The following is a 23,320-nucleotide window of genomic DNA, read 5'->3' as shown; positions in this document are numbered from 1 at the left end:
TAGGGGGAGCCTTCCAGTGAGGGAATAGCAGTCTTCAGTTCCACTCTGCTGTGGAGAGGTACCTTAGCTGCTAATGCCAGACAGAGACAGAGGACAATGTGAATACTAACGTATCAACGTTCTTTCCTCCACATTCCTTAAGAAGACTTGTACAGTTTTTTTTTTGTTGCTATGTCAGATGGAGATTTTCCATTTAAGTTTGTTTTGGGATTCAGGACTAGGCTTAATCTGTGTCCGGGAAACTGGCCCGTTATGTTGCCTCTAAGTGAAGTGCATATTTCACTGTGTAATTTAATTTCTGACATGATTGGTATTTATACAGGTGCAGTATTTACTCAGCCCTCACCTACTCTATGTTATGGCTAGGTTGTAGGTTGCATGGATTCATTTCATTTCCTGTAATGTGCCACAGTGATTGAACCATGTTTTAAGGATTCATTTCCCGTAATGTGCCACAGTGATTGAACCATGTTTTAAGGATTCATTTCCTGTAATGTGCCACAGTGATTGAACCATGTTTTAAATGTGACTCATTAGTGAAAGACTACATCCTGTAGCCCATGTGTTCTATGTATTTTAACGCTTCTCACAGTATGTATGTATGTATGTATGTATGTATGTATGTATGTATGTATGTATGTATGTATGTATGTATGTATGTATGTATGTATGTATGTATGTATGTATGTATGTATGTATGTATACCCAAACATTAGGAACACCTTCCCCCGACTGGTGTCAAGCTCCCTGCCATCCAGGACCTATATGTCAGACAGAGGAATGCCCGAAAAACTGCCAAGGACTCCAGCCACCAAAGGCCATAGACTGTTCACTCTGGTACCGTCCGACAAACGGTAGTGGAGCATCGGCTCCCATACCAACAGGCGCTGAGACAGCTTCTACCCCCAAGCCATTAAACTGCTAAATAGTTCATTAAATGGTTGCCCGGACTATCTGTACTGACTCTATGCACACTCACAAGACTATACACTGAGTGTACAAAACATTAGGATCACCTTCCTAATATTGAGTTGCACCCCCTTTTCCCTCAGAACAGCCTCAATTTGTCAGGGCGTGCACTCTACAAGGTGTTGTAAGTGTTCCACAGGGATGCTGGCCCATGTTGACTCCAATGCTTCCCACAGTTGTGTCAAGTTGGCTGGTTGACCATTCTTGATAAACACGGAAACTGTTGAGCGTGAAAATCCCAGAAGCATTGCAGTTCTTGACACAAACAGGTGTGCCTGGCACCTACTACCATACCCCGCTCAAAGGCATTTAAATGTTTTGTCTTGCCCATTCACCCTCTGAATGGCACACATACACAATCCATGTCTCAATTGTCTCAAGGCTTAGACATTTTACATTTTAGTCATTTAGCAGACGCTCTTACCCAGAGCGACTTACAGTAGTGAATGCATACATTTCATACATTTTTTTCCCGTACTGGTCCCCCGTGGAAATCGAACCCACAACCCTGGCGTTGCAAACACCATGCTCTACCAACTGCTCCTTCTTTATTCTCCTCCCCCTTCATCTACACTGATTGACGTGGATTTAACAGGTGACATCAATAAGGGATCATAGCTTTCACCTGGCTTTCACCTGGATTCACCTGGTCAGTCTGTGTCATGGAAAGAGGGGGGTTCTTAATGTTTTGTATACTCAGTGTATATTACCACAGTTTACTGTTGATTAAAATGTGTTACCTTTCTCACAGTCACTGTTCATTTAAAAAAAAAAGTATTGTTACCATGGAATTGAAATATATGTCAAATAAAGTTTAAAATGTTGATGTTGGCATTTAATTGCTGTTTGTGGCTGCTGTACAAAGTTACTCAGTCAAACACTGTAGTTTCCAGTGCTGATGGAAAGCTTCTCCCAGTAGCTTGTAATTGCAACATTTGGCCAGAAGGAGGCAGTAGATTGCCGATAGATTTAATATGTTCTGGTGTTTCCCATAGAGGAGCTCAAACATTGACTCTAGTGAATTGAAAATGAATAGGGTTCAGATGGAGTTTCCATGGGTGAATATATAAAGAATTTGAAGAGAATAGATTATATAGATATCAATCAATAACATAATCTAAATTCTAGTTCATACCTACTACCTACAGTATTTTTTTAAATGTATTTTTGGATTTCACCTTAATTTAACTAGGTAGGTCAGTTGAGAACAAGTTCTCATTTACAACTGCAACCTGGCCAAGATAAAGCAAAGCAGTGTGAAAAAAACAACACCACAGAGTTACAGAAATAAACAAACCTACCTCAGTTACACATAAACAAACCTTCTACCTCAGTTACACATAAACCTACCTCAGTTACACATAAGTATAATCTACCTCAGTTACACATAAACAAACCTTCTACCTCAGTTACACATAAGTATAATCTACCTTAGTTACAAGAGCTGATGATAATCTAATCTGAGATGTGACAATAGTGGTGATGGATGTACAGGGTTATGAGAGGGGTGGGGTTCCACCTCCATCCATATACCGATGCAAACCTGGGATCAAAATCGCTTGTCTTTTTCTTTCAACTATTCTCTGTATCTGTATGTAATGTACCTGAAAGGAAACAAATACTATTTGAACCCAGGTCTGTTACACTACAGAGCTGTGGCTCTTATTTCATCCACAGCAGGTTTACCATATAGGCGGGAATCGAGTGCTAAACTATTTGGGATGCAGGCTATGCTTCTCTGTGCCCTTTCCATTGCCCCAGGGCGCCACACAGAGAGAAGCTCATCCTCCAACCGCTAATGGAACATGTGACCTTTGACTTTTACACTGTCAGCTGCACTGAGCAAAAGGGGCTGGGCTGGTAGAGGAGCCAGGAAGAGGTGGACTGGAGAATTAGAACCAGATTCAGAGAGACCGGAAAATAATAGGTATTCTGTGTGTCTCTATGGATTTTAAATGTATGATCATTATTTATTACGCGATATGTTTATTATGCTATATAAATGGTTGAGATACTGACAAATGTGCTCCAATTGGCAGGAGGAGGCGTACTGGAGAGCAGGCACCAGAAAGGTGCCAGGGAGAAACAGGTATCTGCTGTATATCTCTCTGTGGACGTATTGGGGGAAATTATGATTCATTTATTATGGAATATTTACATTTTGGTCCTTTTAGGCGCTGAGCAAGAGGACCTGGTTAGGAGGAGGAGGTGAACTGAGGAAGTGAGACCAGAGAGACCAGGAAGGAACAGTTATACTGTATGTCTCCATGGATCTGTAAGGAAAACTCATAATTTATTGTCTGATATGAATATGATATGATAGTCTTACCAAGCCGCTCTATACGTACTATATACTTTAGTTGACTTTCTGTTGGAATCTGTATGAATCATATCATTGAGAACAACAGATGGTCCTAGGCTCTCGGGAAGACTGTACCAAATACTGTTGTACAGTTTCTTCCATTCATTCTGTTATCTGTGGGATTCAACTGTCAGAGAACTGACAAACTGAGGCTGGCTAGAGCCGTCTTCCTTCTGCCTTCCCAATCCCAGTTCCACTAATCCAGACAGCTTCACATCTCTACTGTATTGATTCTATACAGTCTACAGTCTTTTCAATTTTCCTTTCGTTCTGTGGGATTCTAATGCTATCAGGGAAATGACCAACTGAAGCTAGTTTGTCTTCCTCCTGCCTTCCTTCTCTCTTCCTCCTGCCTTCCTTCTCTCTTCCTCCTGCCTTCCTCCTCCTACCTTCCTTCTCTCTTCCTCCTGCCTTCCTTCTCTCTTCCTCCTGCCTACCTCCTCCTACCTTCCTTCTCTCTTCCTCCTGCCTTCCTTCTCTCTTCCTCCTGCCTTCCTCCTCCTACCTTCCTTCTCTCTTCCTCCTGCCTTCCTTCTCTCTTCCTCCTACCTTCCTTCTCTCTTCCTCCTGCCTTTCTCCTCCTGCCTTCCTTCTCTCTTCCTCCTGCCTTCCTCCTCCTACCTTCCTCCTCTCTTCCTCCTGCCTTCCTCCTCTCTTCCTCCTGCCTTCCTTCTCTCTTCCTCCTGCCTTCCTCCTCCTACCTTCCTCCTCTCTTCCTCCTGCCTTCCTTCTCTCTTCCTCCTGCCTTCCTCCTCCTACCTTCCTCCTCTCTTCCTCCTGCCTTCCTCTTCTCTTCCTCCTGCCTTCCTCCTGCCTGCCTGCCTGCCTCCTCCTACCTTCCTTCTCTCTTCCTCCTGCCTTCCTCCTCTCTTCCTCCTGCCTTCCTTCTACCTTCCTCCTGCCTTCCAAGCTCCATCTAGACAGCGTCATGCAGTGACATCACAGTATTGTCTGAACGTTGTCAGAGAGATGTTTAATTCCAGTAGAAACCTCTTTAGGAGCCTCTGAGAGGTCTCTCTTTGTCTCTGTTGTCTCCATACTGGATGAATGACTGGGCTGGCTCCACCACGCTGGGGAACAGGGACAGGGTACACAGACTCTGCATGCATAACTGAGGGAGGATGTTGAGACAGGGACAGGATTAACAATCAGCCAGGGACTCAAATGGCCCTATAGGCCCTAGTCAAAAGTAGTGCACTATATAGGGATGATGTTTTAGGAAGCAGACATTGACTCTACCACAGAGACAGGGACGTGGTCCCTGAGGGATGAAACTGAGGGACGGGACTGAGGGATGCCTGTGGGATGAGACTGTGGGATGGGACTGTGGGATGGGACCGAGGGATGGGACTGTGGGATGGGACTGTGGGATGGGACTGTGGGATGAGACTGAGGGATGAGACTGAGGGATGGGTCTGAGAAATGCCTGAGGGATGAGTCTGAGGGATGAGACTGAGGGATGAGTCTGAGGGATGAGACTGAGGGATGAGACTATGGGATGGGACTGTGGGATGGGACTGAGGGATGACACTGAGGGAGGACACTGAGGGAGGACACTGAGGGATGGGACTGAGGGATGACACTGAGGGATGAGACTGAGGGATGAGACTGAGGGATGGGACTGTGGGATGGGTCTGAGAAATGCCTGAGGGATGAGTCTGAGGGATGAGACTGAGGGATGAGTCTGAGGGATGAGACTGAGGGATGGGACTGAGGGATGACACTGAGGGAGGACACTGAGGGAGGACACTGAGGGATGGGACTGAGGGATGACACTGAGGGATGAGACTGAGGGATGAGAATGAGGGATGAGACTGAGGGATGATACTGAGGGATGAGACTGAGGGATGAGACTGAGGGATTGGACTGAGAGATGACACTGAGGGATGAGACTGAGGGATGACACTGAGGGATGAGACTGAGGGATGAGACTGAGGGATGGGACTGAGAGATGACACTGCGGGAAGGGACTGCGGGATGAGACTGAGGGATGAGTCTGAGGGATGACACTGCGGGAAGGGACTGAGGGATGAGTCTGAGGGATGAGTCTGAGGGATGAGAATGAGGGATGAGAATGAGGGATGAGGATGAGGGATGAGACTGAGGGATTAGAATGAGGGATGAGAATGAGGGATGAGACTGAGGGATGAGAATGAGGGATGATAATGAGGGATGAGAATGAGGGATGAGAATGAGGGATGAGATGAGGGATGAGGATGAGGGATGAGACTGAGGGATGAGAATGAGGGATGAGAATGAGGGATGAGACTGAGGGATGAGAATGAGGGATGAGAATGAGGGATGAGAATGAGGGATGAGACTGAGGGATGAGACTGAGGGATGAGAATGAGGGATGATAATGAGGGATGAGAATGAGGGATGAGACTGAGGGATGAGAATGAGGGATGAGAATGAGGGATGAGAATGAGGCAGGACTAACAACCAGCCAGGGGTTCGATGACTCCATTCCTCCAGAACCCGATGCTGATCACGTCTCCTCAGTCCTCACGACCAGATGGTTGACTGGAATCCAAACTTCACATGATTCCACAAATGTTATTTCTCACATAATACAATATTGTGATAAAGCTGACTAATCTGTGTAAGGTAAAAGTCCATGTAGGAAAGTTAAAACAAGGTAAATCATGTGTTTTCCTGTAAATGTAGCAGCATCTGTGTTGTCACCTCTGGAGGTGTCAGTCATTGTTGTTCATCCAAACAACAGGTTCACACACTACCTTCATCCTATGCCAGGTTTAAACAGAAAACAGAAAACCGCCGACCAAGCCTTACTCAGTCCTGCTTAGTGTAGCCACTGGTGTATTAGGCTTTAGATCATGTGCCAAAGCCATAGGCTAAGTGGCTGTTAGTTCTCTAATTGACAGAATAGAATAGGCCCGAACCAATGACTGTATAAATAGAGGTCCAGACACTGGGCTATCTCCCAAATGACACCCTATCCCTTATATAGTGCACTGCTTCCCTATGGGCTCTGGTAAAAAAGTAGTGCACTAAATAGGGAATAGTATTCCAGACTGTTATTCCTTTTGTGTTGGGCCCAGTGGAGGTCTCCCATCAGTCACATTGATCCTTGCTTCTTGTTAGGGAACAGAATGATACTCCACTTGACATTCAGTTCAGTCAGCCATCCCCTATCAGTATGATGAGGTGTTTTAACATGGGGCTAGCTGCCTAGCTCTGTCAGTATGATGTGGTGTTTTAACATGGGGCTAGCTGCCAGCTCTGTCCGTATGATGAGGTGTTTTAACATGGGGCTAGTGCCTAGCTCTGTCAGTATGATGTGGTGTTTTAACATGGGGCTAGCTGTCCAGCTGTCTAGCTCTGTCAGTATGATGAGGTGTTTTAACATGGGGCTAGCTGTCTAGCTGCCTAGTTCTTTCAGTATGATGAGGTGTTTTAACATGGGGCTAGCTACCTAGTTCTATCAGTATGATGAGGTGTTTTAACATGGGGCTAGCTGTCTAGCTGCCTAGCTCTGTCAGTATGATGAGGTGTTTTAACATGGGGCTAGCTGTCCAGCTGTCTAGCTCTGTCAGTGTGATGAGGTGTTCTAACATGGGGCTAGTGCCTAGCTCTGTCAGTATGATGAGGTGTTTTAACATGGGGCTAGCTGCCTAGCTCTGCCAGTATGATGAGGTGTTTTAACATGGGGCTAGTGCCTAGCTCTGTCAGTATGATGAGGTGTTTTAACATGGGGCTAGCTGCGTAGCGCTATCAGTATGATGAGGTGTTTTAACATGGGGCTAGCTGCCTAGCTCTGCCAGTATGATGAGGTGTTTTAACATGGGGCTAGCTGCCTAGCTCTATCAGTATGATGAGGTGTTTTAACATGGGGCTAGCTGCCTAGCTCTGCCAGTATGATGAGGTGTTTTAACATGGGGCTAGCTGCCTAGCTCTGCCAGTATGATGAGGTGTTTTAACATGGGGCTAGCTGCGTAGCTCTATCAGTATGATGAGGTGTTTTAACATGGGGCTGGCTGCCTAGTGCCTAGCTCTGTCACATTATAATCCACACACTCTAACCCTTATATATCCCAGGCCATTATTTCTCCTGTATAGTCAACCACCTGAGCCAAAGATCAATACAGACACTGTAATGAGCTTAACGCCTCTGCTTTAAACCAATAACCTTCAAGTTATTGGTATCTTTATTTATTATCTGTGTTTACTCCAGTTGCATTAACTTTAACGATTAATATAATAAGGACTGTGTGTTTGATTACCAAAGGCCTGGTTGAGTCCCAAAGGGCACCCTAGTTTTTTAAACGGTGGACTACTGGTCAACAGTAAGGTACTAAAAGTAGTGCACTACATAGGGAATACAGTGGCATTTGGGATGCAGCCTCAGTAGTGGGTATAGCAGGCATTGGGTTTGGCTGACCAATCAGAAATAGGTAGGCAGACACTGGTATCTCATTAAAACCCCTGTGGTGTGGAGAGATTGTCTCTTCTTAGATCAATGGTCTTCTCTCTCTCTCTCTCCTCCTATCCACCCCAGTCTTCATCTTCTCTAACCCCTGACCCCCAGAACAGGGATTTATCTCCATCATTACGGCATTACAGCTTCAAAGTCAGTCAGCATGCGGTGTGTGTGTGTGTGTGTGTGTGTGTGTGTGTGTGTGTGTGTGTGTGTGTGTGTGTGTGTGCATGTGTGTGTTTGCCCTGAGATCAATTTACTTTCATCCCATTTCTGTCTCTGTCAGGCTGTTCCTGTCTTCCAGTGAGGGAAGAGGTTTCCATTTGGGAAGCAGACCCGGACAGCAGGCACTTTCAGACTTTCCTTATTCTGGATCCAAAAAGAAAGATGCTAAGTTTTCCCTCATGGGCTATGCAGAAACACCTAGTTGGGCCAGAAGCATCAAGCACTGCAGGAGAGAGGATGAGTGGTTGAATAGTTTGTTTGTCTGGGTTTGTGGGGTTTGTGTGGCAATGTAGAGTTCGTAACCTACATTATTTTATATTTGGCAGTGAGATAGAATAAGAAGACGATTCCACAGTTTAGTCAGGGTCTAGTTCATAAGAAACACCCATTTTTTTAAGTTTTTCAACACAAAATCTTTTCAAACTTTTTCCATTGCATGCCCTAATGAAAATGACTGTGTTTTCTCATTCCATATGGAGAGGTGTCCTGTGAAGCGAACATGTCATGAACCATGCTTCTCCAAAAGAGGGCAGTGTGACATTGAAATGTAATGGGTGAAATAGATAGCGAGCCAGATTATTAGAAGGCCACGAAGAAGATGGATTTCGAATGTATTGCAGACATCTTAGCTCACTGAAAGAAACACTTAGCAAAAAGGTAGAATATCTATATTCATCCATAGTTGTAGTAAAAACAATTACTTCATTGGTTATTACAGTGTAACTATTAATTGACTATGTCATTTCTTAGTAAATGCCTGGTTATTTCTGTACCATGAAATGAAGTGCTACCACTCTCTCTCCTATTGATGGTGTAGTGAAGGTGTCTGTTGTCTGACTGGCTGGCTGGCTGAGTCTTCTCTTTGTTGTCTGACTGGCTGGCTGAGTCTTCTCTCTGTTGTCTGACTGGCTGGCTGGCTGAGTCTTCTCTCTGTTGTTTGACTGGCTGGCTGGCTGGCTGAGTCTTCTCTCTGTTGTCTGACTGGCTGGCTGAGTCTTCTCTCTGTTGTCTGACTGGCTGGCTGAGTCTTCTCTCTGTTGTCTGACTGATTGGCTGGCTGAGTCTTCTCTCTTTTTTCTGACTGACTGATTGGCTGGCTGAGTCTTCTCTCTGTTGTCTGACTGATTGGCTGGCTGAGTCTTCCCTCTGTTGTCTGAGTAGCTGGCTGAGTCTTCTCTCTGTTGTCTGACTGATTGGCTGGCTGAGTCTTCCAACTGTTGTCTGAATAGCTGGCTGAGTCTTCTCTCTGTTGTCTGACTGATTGGCTGGCTGAGTCTTCCCTCTGTTGTCTGAGTAGCTGGCTGAGTCTTCTCTTTGTTGTCTGAGTGACTTTCTGGGCAGAGAGCCCAGTCTGTGATGTGCTCTCTCTCTCTCTCTCTCTCTCTCTCTCTCTCTCTCTCTCTCTCTCTCTCTCTCTCTCTCTCTCTCTCTCTCTCTCTCTCTCTCTCTCTCTCTCTCTCTCACTCTTTCTCTCTATAGTTGCTCCTAGTAACCCTAGTTAACCCAAAGGGCACTGGCGCAGCGGTCTAAGGCACTGTATCTCAGTGCAAGAGGCGTCACTACAGTCCCTGGTTCGAATCCAGGCTGTATCACATCCGGACGTGATTGGGAGCCCCAAAGGGTGGCGCACAATTGACCCAGCGTCGTCCGTGTTTGACAGAGGGAAGGCCATCATGGTAAAATAAGAATTTGTTCTTAACTGACTTGCCTAGTTAAAATAAAGGTTAAATTTAAAATAAATTTAAAAAAGAGCATCTAGTAAAATGTAAATGTCTCTGCCTCTAGACACTGAAGTCTTCTAAAACAGGAGCCTCATGTCAAGGCTGCTAGGGAGCTAGCCTCATGTCAGGGCTGCTAGGGAGCTAGCCTCATGTCAGGGCTGCTAGGGAGCTAGCCTCATGTCAGGGCTGCTAGGGAGCTAGCCTCATGTCAGGGCTGCTAGGGAGCTAGCCTCATGTCAGGGCTGCTAGGGAGCTAGCCTCATGTCAGGGCTGCTAGGGAGCTAGCTGTCCCGTAGCATGTTATGTTAAGCCCCGGTCCTCCAAGGTTGTGATTGCATCCTTGTGATCTAAGGTTTGATGACTTGAGATTTACATCTCATCATTAAAGGCATAGAGGTAAACCGCAACTGTGTGCCATTCAGTTACCTCAGAGGCACAAATCCCTCTAATTATGAGGGCTCTGCACTTTTGACATGCCATTACTGTACTTTGTCCATCATCGGTTCTGCATGTACAGTAAAAGTGTATCATGACGACACTGTAGATACACTTATGGTTCTTTTATTAATCCCATTTGGACACTTTTTACAGTAAACTGTCTCCCGTGAACAATATTAGTGTGAGATATGTCTGCTCTGTGGCTGCCTGTGCGTCTGTACGGTAGATTGTTATTGCAAAGGTGTGTGGTTTTTTGTTGTGTATCCTCGTCATGCAGAGGTAGGATGGTCCCCTGACAGACAAGTTATACTACAATAGGAATCTGTTAATTGGATGGTGAAAGGAATATTCCTAGTCAGCCTATTCTACACATCCCCACCACATCACTGTTGTTCACACCTATTGTAAGTCCATTGGTTCACTCCTTTGTTTAAGCCATCATACACACGCATGCACTCGTATGAACACAGATACACACACACACATGTATGCACACTAAACAAACACAGGCATGCATGCAGTGCACAAACAAGTACAGATGTGGCAACTTAATTTGAGCAAGAGTGCTACAGGAGAAAATAATGCTGCAGCAACTGGAAACGTGAATTATTATGCAGATTATAATTAACTGACATTTTTGTAGGGGTTGACACATTTTTGAAATCAACATTTCTAAGTGGAAATTACAAACTTCAGAAGCTTTTTTAAACATTATCCTGTAACAGGGTGATCAAATTTAGATCCTACATCTACACACACACACACACACACACACACACACCACACACACACACACACACACACACACACACACACACACACACACACACAATGTCTGTCAGTGTTAGTGTCTGTCTGTGTTAGTGTCTGTCAGTGTTATTGTCTGTCTGTCAGTATTATTGTCTGTCTGTCAGTGTTCGTGTCTGTCAGTATTAGTGTCTGTCTGTGTTAGAGTCTGTCTGTGTTATTGTCCGTCTGTCAGTGTTATTTTCTGTATGTCAGTGTTATTGTCTGTCTGTCAGTGTTAGTGTCTGTCTGTGTTAGTGTCTGTCTGTCTGTGTTATTGTCTGTCTGTCAGTGTTATTATCTGTCTGTGTTAGTGTCTGTCTGTGTTAGAGTCTGTCTGTGTTAGTGTCTGTCTGTCAGTTATTGGTGTCTGTCTGTGTTAGTGTCTGTCAATGTTAGTGTCTGTCTGTGTTAGTGTCTGTCTGTGTTAGTGTCTGTCTGTCTGTGTTAGTGTCTGTCTGTCAGTGTTAGTGTCTGTCTGTCAGTGTTAGTGTCTGTCTGTGTTAGTGTCTGTCTGTCTGTGTTATTGTCTGTCTGTCAGTGTTATTATCTGTCTGTGTTAGTGTCTGTCTGTGTTAGAGTCTGTCTGTGTTAGTGTCTGTCTGTCAGTTATTGGTGTCTGTCTGTGTTAGTGTCTGTCAATGTTAGTGTCTGTCTGTGTTAGTGTCTGTCTGTGTTAGTGTCTGTCTGTCGTGTTAGTGTCTGTCTGTCAGTGTTAGTGTCTGTCTGTCAGTGTTAGTGTCTGTCTGTCAGTGTTAGTGTCTGTCTGTGTTAGTGTCTGTCTGTGTTAGTGTCTGTCAGTGTTAGTGTCTGTCTGTGTTAGTGTCTTTCTGTGTTAGTGTCTGTCTGTGTTAGTGTCTTTCTGTGTTAGTGTCTGTCTGTGTTAGTGTCTGTCTGTCTGTGTTAGTGTCTTTCTGTGTTAGTGTCTGTCTGTGTTAGTGTCTTTCTGTGTTAGTGTCTGTCTGTGTTAGTGTCTGTCTGTCTGTGTTAGTGTCTGTCAGTGATGTCAAATGTCAAAACATGTCATGAATATGCAGACGTGGGTGGATGAGGTGTCTCCATTAGCGAGCAGCACCATACACTGAGTGTACAAAACATTAGGAAAACCTGCTCTTTCCATGACAGACTGACCAGGTGAATCCAGGTGAAAGCTATGATCCCTTATTGATGTCACTTGTTAAATCCACTTCAATCAGTGTAGATGAAGGGGAGGAGACAGGTTAAAGAAGGATTTTTAAGCCTTGAGACAATTGAGACATGGATTGTGTATGTGTGCCATTCAGAGGGTGAACAGGAAAGACAAAAGTGCCTTTGAACGGGGTATGGTAGTAGGTGCCTGGGGCACCGGTTTGAGTGTGTCAAGAACTGCAATGCTTCTGGATTTTTCATGCTCAACAGTTTCTTGTGTGTATCAAGAGTCGTCCACCCCCCAAAGGACATCCAGCCAACTTGACACAACTGTGGGAAGCATTGGAGTCAACATGGGCCAGCATCCCTGTGGAACACTTACAACACCTTGTAGAATTCACACCCCAACAAATTGAGGCTTGTCTTGAGGGCAAAGGGCGGTGCAACTCAATATTAGGAAGGTGATCCTAATGTTTTGTACACTCAGTGTATAGTCTTGTGAGTGTGCATAGAGTCAGTACAGATAGTCCGGGTAACCATTTAATGAACTATTTAGCAGTTTAATGGCTTGGGGGTAGAAGCTGTCTCAGCGCCTGTTGGTATGGGAGTCGATGCTCCACTACCGTTTGTCGGACGGTACCAGAATGAACAGTCTATGGCCTTTGGTGGCTGGAATCTTTGGCAGTTTTTCAGGCCTTCCTTCCATAGATGTCCTGTATGGCAGGGTGCTCAACACCAGTGATGTACTGGGCTGTCAACACCACCTTCTGTAGCTTTCCTTTACGGTCGAAGGTGATGCATTTGCAATACAAAGCAGTGATGCAGCCAGTCATGCTCTCGATGGTGCAGCTGTAGAACTTTGAGGATCTCAGGGCCAATGCCAATGTAACATGTGGGATATGAACTCTGGTCTCCCACGGGAGCAACCAGCGTCTCAGCCTCCTTAAACGTTACCCTAACCATTCTGAATGAATGCCTAAACTTAAGTTTTAGATTCCCTTTTGCAGAATTTGACTGACCACATGGCGTAATTAAAACGCTTAATTCTGTTGTTGCAGTTACGCCACGTTTTATTTGGAGATTGAGTTGGCCACAACACACAGTGTATATCTCCATTGCCATCAGCGGCTGGCTGTTATTCCTGGTGTGGTAATGAGGAAAGCCATAATGACATGCTGTGTGGAGTGGAGCTATAGCTCTCAGTGTGAGGAGAACTGGAGGGTATGATGATGGGTACTGTGCTGGTGGGAGGCTTCAGCTGCTGTGTTGAATAGGCCCCCACCTCACGGGCAAAACATTTTTGTGGCCCCCCTTTTGACGGTGGAGAGAGATTTTTTTTTTTTTTAGTTCCTCTTTTGTTAGTTGCCATGATGCATAGAGAAAATGTTAAACCAAGTTTTCTGAAATTATACACATTTTGACATGGGGTGGAGAGAAGATTTTTCCATTTTAATTTCCTGCAATTGTACACATTTTGCTATAAGGTGGAGAGACATTTTTGCAGTTTTATAGCAAATTTTGTCATGACTTATGCCATGTTAATATGATATCGTCTGAGTCGATATCCACGTAATAATAAGGAATTCCCCTCGACCACGCCCACAAATTTGGGGAAAACAAACATTCTTTCCAATGAACCTCCCATTGTAAAAGGGACAACTTTGTCGTCCATTTTTTATTATACAGATATAACAAAACATGTCGACAAGCTGCTGTGTTGTTCAATGTACATGTAACCAGGTGAAAAATCCATACCTACGGTTGGCAATGCTCCCACGAAGGGAAATATTGGCTGCGAGAAGAGCTCTGTGGCTTCAGGCTATTCAACGTGGGAAATGTGGGGACCCGGTGTACAAGTAGACTACATGTGTGTGGATCACCTTTAATCACAGGTATGACATTTAACTTGTTCAGTACTTGTAGTTGTATAGTCTGTTAGTAACTCCACTCACTACTTGTAGTTGTATAGTCTGTTAGTAATTCCACTCACAACTTGTAGTTGTATGTTTGTTTGTGTTGTTGGTCTTGGCTAGCTTAATGTTCCTGTAGGTAGCTAGCTAGCAGTCACTCACGTGGCTGCTAGGACCGTAATGAAAATGGGCATAAGGGAAGCGCTATTTTGTTTTTCTATGTAGTGAGAACACCCGGGGGCAGCCAATGTTGAAAAGTAATCTTTAGACAATTTGTAATTGATTAAAGCAAGCCAATATCAAGAATATGGAGTAAGCTAGGTAACTGCAGGTTGTTTTCCCCACAGGCGGGCAGTGCCGCGACGTTCTATCAAATACCGACTGGGACTATCTGAGTGAGAGTGACTTACAAAATCAATGAGGGCCCCCTAGAGATCAGGGCCCCTGGGCACGTGCCCTGCGTGCCCAGTCGGTAATTCGACCATGATTGCTACAACGTTTGATAACTGGCTAACTGGCCAGTGACTGACATACTGTATCAAGAGAGAAACTGCTGATGCACAACCAAAATTTGAAATTGCACCTTGTATATTCTATTATTTTAAGTTGAGACCTTGACTGAGTTCCTAAAAAACTAGTGGCTGCGGGGCTCTAAGCTGTCACTTATGTCGCTTAGTGGCTAGGGCCGGCCGTGGGGAGAGAGCAAGAGAAAGAGATGGGGGAGAGAGCGAGAGTTTTTTTGGTTTCTTTTCACTTTTGTTTATTGTTTATTTCACTTGCTTTGGCAATGTAAACATATGTTTCCCATGCCAATAAAGCCCCTTTTGATTTGAATTTAATTGAGACAGAGAGAGAAAGAAAGAGATGGGTGAGAGATGGGATTAATATCGGTGAGTAGCACTTAAGTGGTTGGACTCACATTATTAATCAACCTGTCATACATATGTACAGTCCAACTGGAAGACCAGGAGTTCACAGGATTGGATAACAGTATTCTCGAAGTCTTGTCTGTTTTGGTCCATCACCTAAAGTAGAAACTACCTAGCCCAGGAGCCGATACACAGCATGTTGACAATATCCTGGTAAGTCTATGATTATGATTACGGCTACCTATATGATTGTCTTCCTTTGCAGCTGAGCCTTGTTTTCAAACCATTCACCAACACATGAATCTTCCATGTTGAAGCTGATGGATTTGTCCTCTGTGAGCTGTAGGTTGGCTATCCCTCCTTCCTTGCCATCTGCATCACGCATACTGCAGCAGGAGCTTCAATCTTCAATGTAACATTTGCATGAATATAGCTTTGGGAGATACTGTAATGAAAGTCCCTTTACTCCCTCCTCCTTCATGTCTTTCACCCGTGATGAAACCAATCCTAGCTTCTGATCCAGTTATCAGAACCAGAGAGAGAGAGAGAGAGAGAGAGAGAGTATGCATTCCAAATAACACCCTATTCCATATCCACCAACATTTTCAAATGTTTTTTTAAAACACGGAAGCCAAACGCGGAAACTATTGATACAACTTCCTCTGCGCTCGTACACGATCATAATTCATATGCGTGCCACTAGAAATCCCTGCATTAGCATGTTTCTGTTAGCTGATACAGCATGATAATAAGACACCACCATGTTACTAAAGCTGGTTCTATCTGTGATATTACTGTCCTGCTAATGTGCCTGGACCTTGTAGAAGAAAAAAACCCTGAACTGATCCAAATGGCTGCCCAATCAGGCAGGCTAGATAACGTTATTTAGAAATGATTGGAGGACCAAGACGCAACAGGGAAATGTATACTCATCTTCTCTTTTAATATTGAAGAAGGAGAAACAAATGAAACACGTATACAATTAACGGAAACGACACTAACAGTTCTGTCAGGTGGTGATAAGCACAAAACAGAATACAACTACCCACAATCCACAATACAAACAAACCCCTAATTATAGGACCTTCAATCAGAAGCAATGAGGAGCCGCTGCTTCCAATTGAAGGTCAAGAACAAAACTGCACATAGAAACAGAGTGACTAGAATAAACATAGAAAATGCCCTAACATAGAACATATACCAAACCTCTAGACCACTCTAATCAAACACGCCTTGTCTATACACATAGACTAACAATCCCCTGAAACATATAAACAAAATACCCCCTGCCACGTCCTGACCATACTAAACACTAACAAATAACACCTTTACAGGTCAGAACGTGACTTCACTGTAGTTTTCAGCCTAGAGTTTTGTACTCACTTGAAAAACAATAACATTCTTTATTACGTTGTGTTGTTGTAGCCTACGTAGGATAAATATACTGTCCCTGAAAACGGAAGAAAAACAAATAGGGTAGCTTTTCCAACTTCATACCCAGAGATTGGGAGGGAGCGCACATAGTATTGGCTACCTTTGATCAACTTTTTTTTCTTTCACCGTGTACATTGACGGGATATATTCACAGTAGTATGAAGCCTAACATTGAGCTTATGAAATATGGGTTAATATGCGTACGCTTCTAACATAGACATACTTGAGATGTAGCCTATAGCCTGTCTTCATTTTTCTGTAGTGTAATTACACACCTGGCCTCTCCGCTGCCACAGCTATTTCCTTTTAAATCTTGTGGAGTCCCAGGAAAAGCCAGACTACAAAAGCTTGTTGGACATTTGTTACGACATATTTACTTTAGCCTACTAATAGCCTATAGGATGATAGATGCGCGCCTGCTCTTGCTTGCTGAATGTAAAATATGCTACAGCATTAACGAGTGGAGAGGAAAGGAGAAGCCCATATTTTCTTATAGTAGGCCTATCTTAACACTGGGCTATATCCTTACAAAATAGGCCTACACCATATTTTGGCCTGATAATGTACCTTTCTGGACCTTCTAAACTGTCCAGAATAGACCCAAACTGATCCAAATGGTTGTTGCTTAACCAAGCCTAGACTACAGTAGGCCTATGCATGAAACAAACCAGGACGTGTGAGCTGTTATTCAAATTAGCCTAGGCCTATACATCACTGCAGTTTACAGCCTATGGACAATACTTGTGTATTCACTTGATCACAATAATAAATGCCTCATTGCACTGTGTTGTTGTAGCCCAGGTAGATTAATGTTCTTGTCTACAAACGTAGGCCTAGGACTAATCAATAGTGGAGCTTTGCGTGCCCGGGGACCACAGAGCGCAGCCTGGAGGAATGCACTACAGAACTGCCATTTCATAATTTGTTAATACATTTTTCTTGCACTTTGACAGGTAAATATTTCGCCTATAGTCCTAATATTTAGCTATTGAATGGCCTAATATCTAGCTAACGTTGAACTTCTTACTTCGTCTACACATCACTAGCCTCTCTCTTCCAGCTGTTTCCCTGTGCATTCAGGCTATCACTCTAAAACGAAAAGGTTCCTGGAGTATCCTTTAGGGGTTCTTCAAATTGAAACTGTGGGGGAACCCCTATAAGTTCTTTGAAGAACCCTTTAAAATGGTTCTTCAAAGAACTCATGTTAATGGATCCTCGAAGAACCCTTTGAATAACTTTTTGGGGTTCATTTTTTAATTACTCCCCCTGCCCCTTTTATTATTAATAGTAATACGCATAACAATAACAACAATAACACAATATTTCAGTCGTCAGTGTTTATTATGATTTTAGTGGCAAAGCAGAATTAAAACATCGAAAGATAAGGAAAACTCCCACCCGATCCCCAAGTCTAATGGACATATCCTCTGGCGTGTGGAGGTTAATGTGTTGTTCTCCGTATCCATAGCCAGAATGATTTTGCAGTGCATGGTGATTAAACAGGTTTCCTGTAATATTCATCGGAGGTGTAGGGAGGATGAAGACTGAATCCCCACAATGTTTTAATTATACAGATGATTAACAAAGGAGGATCCTACATTTTCTCACCTCTTTGTTGATTTGATATCCATTGAATTGTAAATGTTCTGTGTAAGGTTTACCTATCTTTCCGATTTGGTCCGGCCGTACATACCTACACGTACGCTACGGTCACAAGACGCAGGTCTCCTTACTGTCCCTAGAATTTCTAAGCAAATAGCTGGAGGCAGGGCTTTCTTCTATAGAGCTCCATTTTTATAGAATGGTCTGCCTACCCATGTGAGAGATGCAGACTCGGTCTCAACCTTTAAGTCTTTATTGAAGACTCATCTCTTCAGTAAGTCCTATGATTGAGTGTAGTCTGGCCCAGGAGTGTGAAGGTGAACGGAAAGGCACTGGAGCAACGAACCACCCTTGCTGTCTCTGCCTAGCCGGTTCCCCTCTCTCCACTGGGATTCTCTGCCTCTAACCCCATTACGGGGCTGAGTCACTGGCTTACTGGTGCTCTTCCATGCCGTCCCTAGGAGGGGTGCATCACTTGAGTGGGTTGAGTCACTGATGTGGTCTTCCTGCCTGGGTTGGCGCCCCCTCTTGGGTTGTGCCGTGGCGGAGATCTTTGTGGGCTATATTCGGCCTTCTCTCAGGATGGTAAGTTGGTGGTTGAAGGTATCCCTCTAGTGGTGTGGGGGCTGTGCTTTGGCAAAGTGGATGGGGTTATATCATGCCTGTTTGGCCCCGTCCGGGGGTATCATCGGATGGGGCCACAGTGTCTCCTGACCCCTCCTGTCTCAGGCTTCAGTATTTATGCTGCAGTAGTTTATATGTCGGGGGGCTAGGGTCAGTCTGTTATATCTGGAGTATTTCTCCAGTGTCCTGTATGAATTTAAGTATGCTCTCTCTAATTCTCTCTTTCCCTCTTTCTTTCTTTCTTTCTCTCTCTCGGAGGACCTGAGCCCTAGGACCATGCCTCAGGACTACCTGGCATGATGACTCCTTGCTGTCCCCAGTCCACCTTGCCGTGCTGCTGCTCCAGTTTCAACTGTTCTGCCTGTGGCTATGGAACCCTGACTTGTTCACCGGACGTGCTACCTGTCCCAGACCTGCTGTTTTCAACTCTCTAGAGACAGCAGGAGCGGTAGAGATACTCTCAATGATCAGCTATGAAAACCCAACTGACATTTATTCCTGAGGTGCTGACCTGTTGCACCCTCGACAACTACTGTGATTATTATTATTTGACCATGCTGGTCATTTATGAACATTTGAACATCTTGGCCATGTTCTGTTATAATCTCCACCCGGCACAGCCAGAAGAGGACTGGCCACCCCTCATAGCCTGGTTCCTCTCTAGGTTTCTTCCTAGGTTTTGGCCTTTCTAGGGAGTTTTTCCTAGGCACCGTGCTTCTACACCTGCATTGCTTGCTGTTTGGGGTTTTAGGCTGGGTTTCTGGACAGCACATTGAGATATCAGCTGATGTGAGAAGGGCTATATAAATACATTTGATTTGATTTGATTTTGCACAAATATGAAAAGATAGATGCTATCATCATCAAACAATCTAAATTTAGATAATACAAGGGGAAAACATTACCTTAAATTGAGGCGATCTTTACATTTTTCAGTTAAGTGCCTGCACCTGCTGTCCTTTCAAATTCAAATCCAAATGTTTCAGTTGGACAGTTAGGTTCCTGCAAGAACCCCCACCAGCTAAGGAGGTTCCACGATGAACCACCCCTCCTATGGGGTTCTTGGAAGACCCTTTTTGCGGCCCATTTTCAGTGGCAAGAACCCTAAGGTTCTTCTAAAGAACTTTGAGGATCTTAGGAGAACCCTTGTTGAACCCCTAATTCTTTTGAGTATATAGGCTACTCAAACCTCTCCACAATAGGCCATTCCTCTTCTCGTGAAATCCCATGCAAGAAAAGCTATAGGCTACAGTACAAAAGCTTTAGGAAATTTATTTACATCATTTTAATACTATGCCTAACAGTATATTCGAGGAAAGAAGCAGGCTTGCTCTTGCTAATCACTTCATGTAAAACAGGTCTACAGCATAGGAAATGCATGTTGGGGAATGTTGAGGAGAGAGAGAGAGAGAGTGCATTGGTGCGATCACTGTAGGCCGGTTATAACATTGTTGCACTGATGCATTGCAAATAGTTGCACAGGACATACAGAAATGCGCACAGTGAAAAAAGAAGAACAAAAGGAATTGACAACCATTAGAAAAATGGAAATCACTTGCAAACCGTTTGAGCAATGAGGCGACAACATGCTTTAAAAGATGCACAGCTTAAATGGCGTTTGTTGTTGAATTGCGACGTTTAAATACGAGCTACTGTATTATTTTTCTTTCGGCCTACATGTACATTGAAGTATTAGTTGCAGTTGTCAACATGACAACGAACACACCCTGAAAGCACTGAATGGTCTGAACCAGTATCTGTGCATTAAAAGACCTCATGAATGATCTTGTGTTACCACTTTATCATTATAGGTAGCATGCAGTAGGATGTGTTGATCGACGACAAACAATTTTACATTTGAGTCATTTTGCAGACGCTCTTATCCAGAGCGACTTATAGGAGCAATTAGGCTTAACAACAGAACTAGTCTACTAGTAGGTTCTAGCTAACGTTACTATCACAACAGAACTAGTCTACTAGTAGGTCTAGCTAATGTTATTATCACAACAGAACTAGCCTACTAGTAGGTCTAGCTAATGTTATTATCACAACAGAACTAGTCTACTAGTAGGTCTAGCTAATGTTATTATCACAACAGAACTAGCCTACTAGTAGGTCTAGCTAATGTTATTATCACAACAGAACTAGCCTACTAGTAGGTCTAGCTAACGTTATTATCACAACAGAACTAGTCTACTAGTAGGTCTAGCTAATGTTATTATCACAACAGAACTAGCCTACTAGTAGGTCTAGCTAATGTTATTATCACAACAGAACTAGACTACTAGTAGGTCTAGCTAACGTTATTATCACAACAGAACTAGACTACTAGTAGGTCTAGCTAAAGTTATTATCACAACAGAACTAGACTACTAGTAGGTCTAGCTAATGTTATTATCACAACAGAACTAGCCTACTAGTAGGTCTAGCTAACGTTATTATCACAACAGAACTAGTCTACTAGTAGGTCTAGCTAATGTTATTATCACAACAGAACTAGCCTACTAGTAGGTCTAGCTAACGTTATTATCACAACAGAACTGGTCTACTAGTAGGTTCAAACGAACATTATTATCACAGCAGAACTGGCCCTAACGTACTAGTAGGTCTAGCTAATATTATTATCACAACATTACTATCCTACTAGTAGGTCTAGCTAACGTTATTATCACAGCAGAACTGGCCCTAACGTACTAGTAGGTCTAGCTAATGTTATTATCACAACATTACTATCCTACTAGTAGGTCTAGCTAACGTTATTATCACAGCAGAACTGGCCCTAACGTACTAGTAGGTCTAGCTAATGTTATTATCACAACAACTAGACTACTAGTAGGTTCAAGCTAACGTTATTATCACAACAGAACTAGACTACTAGTAGGTCTAGCTAACATTATTATCACAACAGAACTAGTCTACTAGTAGGTTCTAGCTAATGTAATTATCACAACAGAACTAGCCTACTAGTAGGTTCTAGCTAATGTAATTATCACAACAGAACTAGTCTACTAGTAGGTTCTAGCTAACGTCAGAATGAAATAAATTTAAAAAAATACACTTACACTTATACTTGTTGACTTGACTTGTATAATCTATAAATTGACTCCTTAAAATAATTGACTCTGGAAAGTTTGCCACCAGCACGCTGCAGTAGGGAAGTAAAGCGGAAGTCGAATCCATCACCGCTATTGTTTGGCTGTGCCCATAGCAACGTTCGAAAATGAGGTGAATACAGTACAACAAAGGGAAGAGGGTGCCATTTGGGACGCAAGCAGAGATGACTGAGCTATCTGACTCTGTCTTCTCTTCCCGGACAGCAAGCTCTACAGGGCATACATGCAGTTACAGACAGCTCTTGTGTGTGTGTGTGTGTGTGTGTGTGTGTGTGTGTGTGTGTGTGTGTGTGTGTGTGTGTGTGTGTGTGTGTGTGTGTGTGTGTGTGTGTGTGTGTGTGTGTGTGTGTGTGTGTGTATTTTGGGATTGTACGCTCCCCTATCAGACTACGTTCAATGCTCCTCTCCCAGTTTCATTAATTAGTCCCTCAATTGCAAATATGGAACAAACTACAGTTAACAACCTTTCTGCAATTCCTAGATTATTGTCCAATCACCGTATTGCGAATACTACTCACATGCAGAGAGGTATTGTTAGTAGTAATCTTGTCCCCATAAAAGTGAGCTCTGTCAATAGCTCGAAAATGGTTTATTGCTCATCCAGTGCAGCTTCAGGTGCTACCTTGGATACTCCATCTGATATGAATTCCTGTATCAATGGCATTGGAATAATTAATTTGAATGCTAGAAGCCTGATACAAAAGTTGGACTTTATTGAAATTTTGGTCTCACAATCAAATGTTGACGTATTGGTTGTATCTGAATCGTGGCTGTGTGATTCTGTGCCTGATTCAGATGTTCAGTTGATTGGGTACAATATTTATAGAGCTGATAGAGTTGGTAGAGGTGGTGGTATCGCGATTTATGTAAAATGCTGCTTAAATGTTTCTGTGTCCATATCAACCTCTGTCCCAAAGCAATATGAATGTCTAGTTTTAAATTTGGTACTTGGTAATAATGCTCGTTTAACTCTAGGAGGGGTATATCGCCCCCCCTCAGCTCCTCCTTGTACTCTATGCAAATGATCTGATATACTGTCTAATTATGCAAACTCTGAATTACTGATTTTGGGAGATTTTAACCTGGATTGGCTTTCACCAGTATCCGATAAATTAAAAGACATTTGTACTGAGCTAAATCTAACTCAGCTGATAACTAAACCAACCCGTCCCAACTTTAAGAACCCAGTAAAATCTACTCTACTAGACATTATTCTAACAAACACCCCCCATAAATACACAGCCAGTGCGGTTTTTGCAAATGATATCAGTGACCACTGCCCTATTGCTTGTATTAGAGATACCAGGCTGAAACACTCTGATCCCTGTATAATCTCTAAGAGAAATTATAAACATTTCTCACAGCAAGCTTTTACCCTTGACTTATATCACTCTGAGTTTTTATCCACTTGCTGCTTTCTGGACCCGGTTTTAGCCCTTGCTTTTTTCTCTTCTATTGTTACCTCTATGTCTGATAAACATGCCCCGCTTAAGAATCACAGAGTAAGAAACCGAACCAGTTCTTGGTTCTCTCCTGAATTGTCAGGTCTTTTCCTGCAAAAGAATCGGGCCTGGGCCTTGGCGAGGAAAACAGGTACTCCAGCTGATTGGCTGTTTTTTAGGCAATTGAGAAATAAATGTACTGCAGCTGTCAAAAAGGCAAAATCAAATTACTTCCTTAATGCTATGACAGATTCTGCAG

General features: G+C 43.5%; 1 long non-coding RNA gene across 1 annotated transcript; it reads left to right on the top strand.

Annotated features, from left to right (window-relative positions):
- The first annotated feature begins 13,573 nt into the window (after nt 1-13,573).
- On the top strand, nt 13,574-21,549 carry LOC123727367 (uncharacterized). The gene is made up of 2 exons (XR_014380727.1): nt 13,574-13,959; nt 18,765-21,549. It is a non-coding gene; the product is annotated as an uncharacterized LOC123727367 (long non-coding RNA).
- The last annotated feature ends 1,771 nt before the right edge of the window (nt 21,550-23,320 follow it).

This window comes from Salmo salar, chromosome 15 (genome assembly GCF_965601325.2).
Source record: "Salmo salar chromosome 15, fSalSal1, whole genome shotgun sequence".
Lineage (NCBI taxonomy): Eukaryota > Metazoa > Chordata > Actinopteri > Salmoniformes > Salmonidae > Salmo > Salmo salar.
Note: the sequence above shows the minus strand (reverse complement) of the source record. Positions and strands in the feature narration are given on the sequence as shown.